Source organism: Leptonychotes weddellii, chromosome 9 (genome assembly GCF_054177405.1).
Source record: "Leptonychotes weddellii isolate Sample4059 chromosome 9, ASM5417740v2, whole genome shotgun sequence".
Lineage (NCBI taxonomy): Eukaryota > Metazoa > Chordata > Mammalia > Carnivora > Phocidae > Leptonychotes > Leptonychotes weddellii.
In genome coordinates this window covers 44,993,620-45,003,246 of record NC_138377.1, presented here as the reverse complement: position 1 = coordinate 45,003,246, position 9,627 = coordinate 44,993,620, and the positions used below count along the sequence as shown (strand labels likewise).

The 9,627-nt window shown below is 33.6% G+C and overlaps 1 pseudogene; it reads left to right on the top strand.

The window, feature by feature from the left end:
• The first annotated feature begins 8,583 nt into the window (after positions 1–8,583).
• The window catches only part of LOC145723333 (cytochrome c oxidase subunit 4 isoform 1, mitochondrial pseudogene), a 5,893-nt pseudogene continuing 4,849 nt past the window's right edge, over positions 8,584–9,627 (top strand).

The following is a 9,627-nucleotide window of genomic DNA, read 5'->3' as shown; positions in this document are numbered from 1 at the left end:
CCCCCACCACTCCAGCAACCCTCAGTTATATCCTGAGATTAAGAATTCCTCATATTGGAAGAATGAAGGGGTGGGGGGAATCGGAGGGGGAGATGAACCATGAGAGTCTATGGACTCTGAAAAACAAACTGAGGGTTCTTGAGGGGAGGGGGTGGGAGGATGGGTTAGCCTGGTGATAGGTATTAAAGAGGGCACGTTCTGCATGGAGCACTGGGTGTTATATGCAAACAATAAATCATGGGACACTACATCAAAAACTAATGATGTAATGTATGGTGATTAACATAATACAAATAAATAAATAAAATAAACAGCAATATGCTATTAAAAAATAAAATAAATTTAAAAAAAGAATTCCTCATACAGTGAGGTCATATGATACATGTCTTTCTCTGATTGACTTATTTCACTCATAAAATCCTGATATTTTCTATTGAAAAAAACTTATTTCCAGATTTTGAAAATTATATAGAGGTTTGAAAAAGTTATTTCTATTTCAACTTTCCTTTCTTGGAATAAGTTAATACTAATATTTAATTAGAGTCAGGACTTCAGTAAGTGTACACTTGCTTCAGAGAGTTAAATCACTGACTCAGGAGAGAAAAACAGAGAGTGCACAAACTTCACCTTCTATTTAGAGAAATGCCAAATTGTGACACATATCTCTATCTGCTGACCTTTGGAAGGCACTGGTAGGAGAGTTTTAACAAAGAAAAAAGAATCAAACTAAATTGTTATATGTATTGAATAAAGAAAGTGAGTAGAAGCAAAATTAGGTATTTTAATTAACCCAGGTGTTAAAAAAAATTAATAAAACTTTTAATTATTACTATGTTGTGTTAAAACTTGTTTAAATGAATATATTTTTTTAATAAATTTTTACCCACATCACTAAAGAGTTAAGTCAGAATAATTATTCCACATCATAAAGATCCCTTGGACCATTTAAGCCAATGTTTTATCTGTGGTTCCATATCATGGCCAAGTTTTAATAGAGATGACTCTTTTTTTCACAACGACAAGAAATTCTTTGTTCAGTATACTGAATTCATGATGAAATGTATACCAATGGAGGAAAACGGAAATCATAAAATAGGCAAGCTTGTAGGAGTCAAGATTCTAAAATTATGTTGAATATTGAAAACCCAGGGTGCACATACGACACTTAAGGATGAGTACTTTCCCACAGGTTAACAACTCCCATTGCTTTCTTATATAACAAGGAATTTCATATTGGGCCACAAGATGGTAATGTTTAGTGACACATCCAAGGACATGTAACCTCTACTCCCTACAACTTTTAGGGATCTTTTGAAAGTCTTTATTGACTTCCACCTAAGGTACCTGTCCCTATCCCTGCCCCTAAACAGCTAATGGTGTCCATAGATATTTTCCATTTAAGAACTCAAAGGGAAAAGGGAAAATCATAGTATTATTTAATTTTTTCCAACCATCACTCCATTTCATTATGTTTCTTCTTTCTGTAATAATTACCACATCCTGATAGCCTTTGTAGTTATGAGTGACAAGCAGTTCACTCTTCCTTTAAACAAAAAAATGGAAATGAACATGGAAGGAAGAAAGAGGACAACTTATTTATCACTGGTTTTTCTCCTGAGAACATAGGACTTTAATTTTATTAAAAACAAATAGACTCCTGGTTTCCAGTCTGGCATATAAAGAGCCTGAAAATCATCACTCCATCCTAACATTTCACTGGATTTAGAATTATTGATTGGTAGTTGTTTTATTTAAATCTAAAATATATCATCACATTTTTTTCTGTCCTCTATTTTCTTTCAGAAAGTCACATGTCAGACATATTGTTGTTCCCTGGAAGCTGTGTGTGTGTGTGTGTGTGTGTGTGTGTGTGTGCGCGCGCACGCACGCGCGCTTCCCTACTTGAATTCATTGGGCTTCTAGAATCTGAGGCTTGATGTCATTCACTGTTTTGAGAAAATTCTCAAAGTATCTCTTGAAATTTCGCTCTTTCATCACTCTCTCCTTTCTTTTGGTTGGTCCCCAAATTAACTATTTTGGTTTTTGACTGTGCTCTATTTATCTATTATGCTCTTTTCTTATTTTTTTCTCTTTTTCTGCATACTTTGTTTAAAACTTTCATATTTTTCATTTTGCACTTTTACTTATTCTGTCTTCAGCTATGCCTAATCTGTTAAATTTAACCATTGTATTCTTAAATTAATTCATTGCATTTTTTCTTTTTTTAAAAAGATTTAATTACTTATTTGAGGGAGAGAGAGAGAGCACGAGCAGGAGCGGCGGAGGGAGAGGGAGACAGAAACTCCAGCAGAGATGTGGGACTTGATCTCACAACCCTGAAATCATGATCTGAGCTGAAACCGAGAGTCAGATGCCTAATCGACTGTGCCACCCAGGTGCCCCTCATTGTATTTTTTTCATTTGACTGTCTTTTCTCAGATTGCAATATCTAGAGAAATTACTCATGATTATCTTAAGTATCAAGATACTTAAAGTCTTTGATTACTTCAGTGTCAAGATCACTTATATATCTGTTTCTCTTGTTTTTGTTTCCTGTCCTAGGGTTTGGTCATTTCCTTCGTATAAAATGATTGACAAGACTAACTTCAAGATTTGGTTGGTGTTATCTTCTAACAGAGAGGTTTTTATTTTTTCTTTGTGATAGGAAATTAGAATAGTTGCATATAAATTTAATATAATATGGGATTTAGGTAGTTTGAAACTGAACTTCTTTCTTTGTAAGAGCTAGCCAATCTCTGCTTTTGCACTTTCTTTGGTAACAGTGTTTCTAAGGTCCTCACTAGAAATGTGCATGGTATCAGGATGCCTCTTTGTCAATCTCTGAAATACAAATTTTGTCACCCAGTTGTACAGAATTACTTAAATCTATACTTACCTTCTGGTCTCTTAGTCATTTTGTGGTTTATTTTACTCTAACTCCCTGGACATAACACCAGTAAGAAACCAGCAGATGCCTCAAAGAGGCTCATTTGACTCTCTGAAACTCATTGGCAAAATTTCAAGCTCATCCAGAGGCATTTAGTTTTCTTGGGATATGAGACTCCTCATGTCTAGACAGCTTGATAGCTCAGATTACTTGAAACAACTATTGTTTGTTTGTTCATTGTTTTAAAGTTATCATGGCTTTTCTAACTTTCACTGGTAGATGAATTGGTTCCATAACATATAACTCTGCCATTACTATAAGTGGGAATTTATATATGAAAATTACCATACATGGAAAATAGGCATATTTTTATATTAATTATCAAGAGGAGGACTAACCTGATTGTAAAATTATTGAAGAAACTCTTATTGTAAATAGAGCATAATAAGGTTTGAAACAGGCTAATATTTTAAAAGCAAAATGTTATGAACATCTCCAAAAAATCACACAGCTCTTAATTTTCACAAAGTCAACTAGAAGTTGGGTTTTCTGATTCCAGACCCAGGCTCTTAACTACTCAGTTTGATAACACAACTTCAAGTTTACAAAATATTTTCTGTGGACTTCCTGGGTAATTGTGCATCTCTTCTTTTCTATCTAGGAAACCATAGCAGTATTCTCTGGTTGATAGTATGAAAAGTCAATGTTCCAATATTGTTATATACGTGTATATGACAGCATAACATTTCAGTGGCCTACTTACTGGAAAGCACTTGAAAAAATAACAATATTTACATAAATTTACTTTTACCTTTTCTTCTTGCCCAAACTGTGTAGTTTTAGTCCTGTAGCCAAACTGTTGAAACTCTGTCTTCATATATGAAAACTTAAAAACTGATTTGGAGCCAAATTCACTAACACACACACACACACACACACACACACAGAGGCATACCATAAAACACATTCCTGGCCAATCTTAAAGCCATTTCTAAGTCTCACACATTCCCACATCTCACCAACACTGCCACTTCAGGAAAGCATGTTTGTGGTGAGTTATGTCATGGATCTGTAACCCAGAAATAATATATAATACATAATTTTACCTTTCATTACTGTGTTCCAGAATCTATTATCAATTACCCTCAGATTGTAAAAACAGGTGTTAAAATCCAAACTATGCAAGACATTTAATAAGAAAAGCCATACAATATGTGGGAATAATTTACTTCTAAGCCAAACTTTCATAGAAAATAAATTCTTTCCTATAATAGGGATACCTTTCTGTGTAAAAGACTTTGAAAGCTAAAGCCTGGGGGAAAGAATAACTTATTATGCAATATGTCTTTTGTTTTTTATATTTTATTGAACATTAAAAACTTTCTTATAGATGTTTATTGGAGGAATATTTTTCTCTCTTCTCTTCATATTATATAATATGTCAATTACATAGTATGTCAATTACATACATTATGTAGTATGTCAATTCCTCTTTTGTTTTCAAAATATAAAAATAACCAAATCTCTTATTTCAAATAGTCTCTAAAAGTATGTGGAGTGACTATAACAGGGAGGAAATTTGAATTTATGAGCATGATAAATTTATTGCAGATGTATCACTATGTAAAAACTGTCAATTCACTAAAATGAGCACAAATGATAGCAAAACTTTGATAAGCAGTCATGATTTCTTCTAAATCGTTTGGACAATTTTATTTTTATTTTCTTTTAAACGGTTGTAGATTTTTATTGAGATTAAATTTTAATTCATTCTTGCTGTTTAGAGGAAGCATCTCCTTTAGAAAAAAACAAGCTGGAATATCTTGAAGAACATAATTAACTAAAACCCTTTAAAAAACTGAAAATTAGAAGTGAAAAACACTTCAAAAAAATACAATTCTAAGTATATATCATTGCATGAAACAATGATTAAATGCAGAAGACATTATAAGCAACTGTGTGTTTTAGAAAATTTAGATTTGCAATCAAAATGCAGTATCATTTAGCCATTTATTAACTAGTTATTAACGCTAGGACACTGTAACATTTTAATGAAGAATGACTATCAAATACTCATTTACCTTTCTGATTCTTTCTGTGATTGGATATTATATTAACTGTAACATTATTTGGTTTTAAAATATCTACTGCTTAAGTATCTTTCTTATGGAAGCTATTCCCATTTTAAGGAAACAACATACAATTATGCTCCCATTGGGTTAGAACCAACCCTGTGCTATACTATACCCATATTGAAGCCCATTTTCCATTTTTTCTTATCAGATCTTTGTATTTCTATGCTAGGAAATATATCTATGTATTTTAATCACCAAACGTAAGCTGCACTTTAACATCATTAATGAAGTCATTTAATATTAATGAATTTAAAGGATGCAGAACAAAAACTTATTTTAAATATTTGAAACAGCAAGTTGATAATTAGTTCTCATTGAAGCCATTAATTTTCACAGTACTATTAGAGCACTTATTAAACTCTTTTGATTACATTTTATATATTTGCTTATTTAAGTGATTCTTAATTACAAAATGACATGGGAAAATCATTCCCGTTATATTTTTTCCCTCTCCAGTGCCTTGACTGAATAAATTTCCTTACCACATAAGGACTATGATTAATATTAGCACCTTTTTATTTTAAAGGATATTTGATCATTTTATTTTATTTTATTGTGATATATATGTGTGTGTATGCATATATATATATATACATATACAATATATATACAGACACATATATTTATGTGAAAGAAGTTTTCATTAAAGTAACTACTAATGCAATCTTAATTGTGTTTATAGTTTAGCTTGGTATTTACCAAGACTACCTTCATAATTTAAACAGGACAGAAAACTACACATTTAGATCAAACTGTTTCTTACCGAGAGTGGAGACTCAGGAAGGAAATCTAACAGGTGTCTAGCTCTCTAAGCAAATAGAACTAATGAGGCAAATTTTCATTTTGCAGAGAATAAAAAGAAAGAGTAAGACACATAGTATCAATTAAGGAATATATGATAAGTCATCTGGCTTGATGATGTAAATAGATAATAAGTTCCATATGCAGTTCTCAATATTGGCACCATTGCAAGAATACTAAACGAGCACCAAATCCACTTAAATATCTGCCAGGACTCTCATGCAGGTAAAGCAAACTTACCTAGCTGATACTTGATTAATCTTGTTGACCAGTGCATCCTCCATTCACAAAGCAAACATCAAGAGAATCTGATAAACTGGATCATACTATGACCAAGACAATTACTAGGCCAAATGTAACTGATAGAGTAGATCTCTAGAAGTAAGTGACTGTGAAACTGAAAGGGCACAATATACAGAATCCAATACTCCCAGGTTGTAGAAAAGCATTTTATAGAATTTAAAGAAACAGTGTGCAAGCTTTCACATACAGATATCTAAAAGGGAAAACAGAATCAAACAATCTGGAAATCCACAAATATGTAATGCTGACTTGCCAATAACATATTGTATTGATTCATTAATTTATTTAACAAAGACTGTTTATTTCCTTCTAGATGTTAGGCACCATTTTTTCTGAGGGGAAAATTAAAAAGAAAGAGAGAGAGAGAGAAAGGAATGTTTAAATAAATCAATGTATCTTTACAGAAAATTCTCCAAAAGGTTCAGATTTTTATTTAATATACACAATGGGAAAAAAAAGTTAAGGTACCCCTGAGAAAATGTATTGAATCACAAGAAAAACATTAAGAGGAATTTAATTACCCAGATTTTATATTCAAAATAAATATATATATACACTGGGAAGGACAATGCTCACTTCTGTTTCATCAAATAAAAAGCAATCTTAGAGAACAATGTGGCAAATTGTGTTTTTGTAGCAGCAGTTCCCAAATTTGATGTACTCACCAGTGCACAGTTAAGATGTTTTTCATTAAGAGAGAGGAAATATTTGAAATTAGAACCATAATTATTGGTTATCTGATGACATTGCCAATATTTTCTTAGCAGACAATAATGTGTCAGTTCATATGATTGCAGTTGCCCATATTTCTTAGAGGCAAAATAAATTCTTGCATAATTAGCATTGCTATTGATTTTACATATATTTGTTTATTAGATATGTGAACTGAGTGGTATATATGGGTAATATCTTTATTTTCCTCTATATATTCATTCCTTAATCAAATGTTATCAAGCACCCACTTTTTCTAGACACTGGCATATCGCTTGTAAAACGTCAGAGAATCAACCAGAGTTGTGGACTTGTGGATATATTTTGAAAGTAGAACCATCAGAATTCCCCAACAGAGTGAATATAGGTTGTGAGAGAAAAAAGAATCAAGAATGATTCTGAAATGTTTCTCCGGAGCAAAATTATCCTATGGATTCATAAGAGGAAATTTAAGAAAAAAAAATGATTTTAGTGGAAAAAAAGTACTATAAACCAAATTTACTAAGAATGCTAAAGCAGAGCCAATCTTCATAGGACACAGCAATTAAAACTTTGGACAGCCTTAGATGACTCTCACAGGAACAAAAATAAGTAAATAGAAAAAAATCAAAATGAGGAACAAAAATTGTATTTAAAAACTACGAAAAGTGAGAGGAAGGTGATAGCACCATTAGAGGAATAATTAAGCTAAGAGAAAGCCTCGCTTGTTGGAAAAGAGAAAGAAAAATAACTCTTCCAGTCAAGAAAAGGCATTCCAGTGCAGTCTTGTATATACAACAACCCACATGCATTAAAGATGTCAGACTTGAAGCAAAGGGTGTTCTAAGATCGGGTCCTTCCTCTGTATTCATAGCTAGAGGAATAGGATCAGTAAGAATGGTAGAGGAATCCCATTGAGAAGCTGAGTCCTGGGAATGAAGTCACTAAAATGGAAGAAAGAAGTATAGAGAGAAGAGACAGATTTTGTCACCCCACGATCATAGGTATGAACTAATGCATAGTAATATCCTGAGGCAATATGCTCTATGTGCTATGGGAGAAGCATGTCCATGAGAAAAATCATTTTGACTTCCTACTCACTTCCAAAAATAATTTAAATGTTCTTTATTTTTCCCATTGAATCAGAAGACTGGACCTGTAAGAACAACAGATAAAAAAACAAAAAAAAAAACAAAAAAAAACCAGATACATGTGACAAAATAATATTTTTGAGATATTGATTTTTTATCCTGAAATCACCTCCTTTTTTCTCCCCCCTCCATCATCCTATTCAATTAAACAGATATAGAATTATTATCTTGGGGTAAGGGATATAAGTTTGATGGAAAAAAGAAAATATTCCATAAGTCTTTGCTAACTTTTCTTTCCAAAGTACTATAGCCTTTGAAAAAAATCAGAACACTTCTAGCATATTTTAAATGTTTTGGTGAGTGAGATTTGAGGATTGTGTATCATTCTGCTGGAGCAGTGTTCTTCATCTGGGAGTGATTTTGCGTCCTTCCTCACTGCCCACCAGAACACATTTGGCAAAATCTGGAGCCATTTCTGAATGTCACCAGGAAACTGAGGTGGGGTGGAGTTCCTGGCATCTGGTAGGTAGGGGTGCCTACAATATGCATGAGAGAGCTCCTCCACAGCTAGCCAAATATCACCCAGCCTAAAATGTCAAGAGTGCTGGGATTGAGGAGCTCTTTGCTTTGGGGAAACTGGAGAATATTCTTTTAGTTTTGTAGGAAGACAGAGAATATGGCTGAGGAAAGAGAGTACAGACAGCAGGAGATTTTGAAGGAAGGAATCCATTCACCTGGTAGAGCCCTGGATGCTGTGAGGACATTTTGTCTCACAAGGTGACACCTAGAGGCATGGCTACAATAAGGGAAGGACTGTGCGTTGTGTTCAGGCTGATTTGGCCTGAGCCTGGCAGAAATGGTGGCACTTTTGTATGTCAGGGAAGCTATAGAATGATCTCATGTCTTGGGGCACAGAAAGGGTGGCGAGAGGTGACTAGAGGTAAAAATGCTAGGCAAAGGACCGGCAGGGGCATCTCAGTGGAGAACCTGAGACAGAGGCCCGGCGATGCCCTTTAATCTACCAACTCTGCGACAAAGCTGTGGCTTGAGGTGGATACAGAGAGCTGAGCCCTGGAAGAGAAAGATCTCTGTGGTAACTCAAAGAGGGTGCTATCCAGCAACACAGGAAAACATCTCCCAGGAAGCCAGTAAAGTTTAGGAAAGCATTCCACAGGAGGAAACATTTTTATAGAAATAAGTTTAAAATCATTCAGTTTTAGGTGGTTATACTTGAGCTTGGGCTGGGCAAACAAAACATTAAAATTTCTAGAGCTAAATTTAAATATGTCAGGTTAGGGGATAGAAAAATTCTTCACTTTTCCCAAGTACAGGGTTTTTAAGATTAGGCTACAGATGACTTAAAAGGCTTGTTGCTATTGTTCTTTTGCTTTGTTTTTCTTTAATTTTTGTGTTGTTTTTTTTTAACTTAGACATTCTAACTAAAATGGCTGGGATTGAAAACATTTGAAGAATCCATTTTGCAAACTTGTAGTCTTTTATTATCATTCTACCGTTAAGATTTCTGGCAGAGCTTAGAGGGGTGGCAGCAAAGTACAAGTTTGGTGGGTTTTTGTTTGTTTTGTTTTGTTTTGTTTTGCCTGAATAAACTGATCTCTTTATATCATGGATCTGTAAGGATATTAGTGTTATAATTCTCTTAAAGGCTTCACTATTTAAGTAACTTTTTAAAATATCAAGGGGTGGACGAACCATGAGAGAT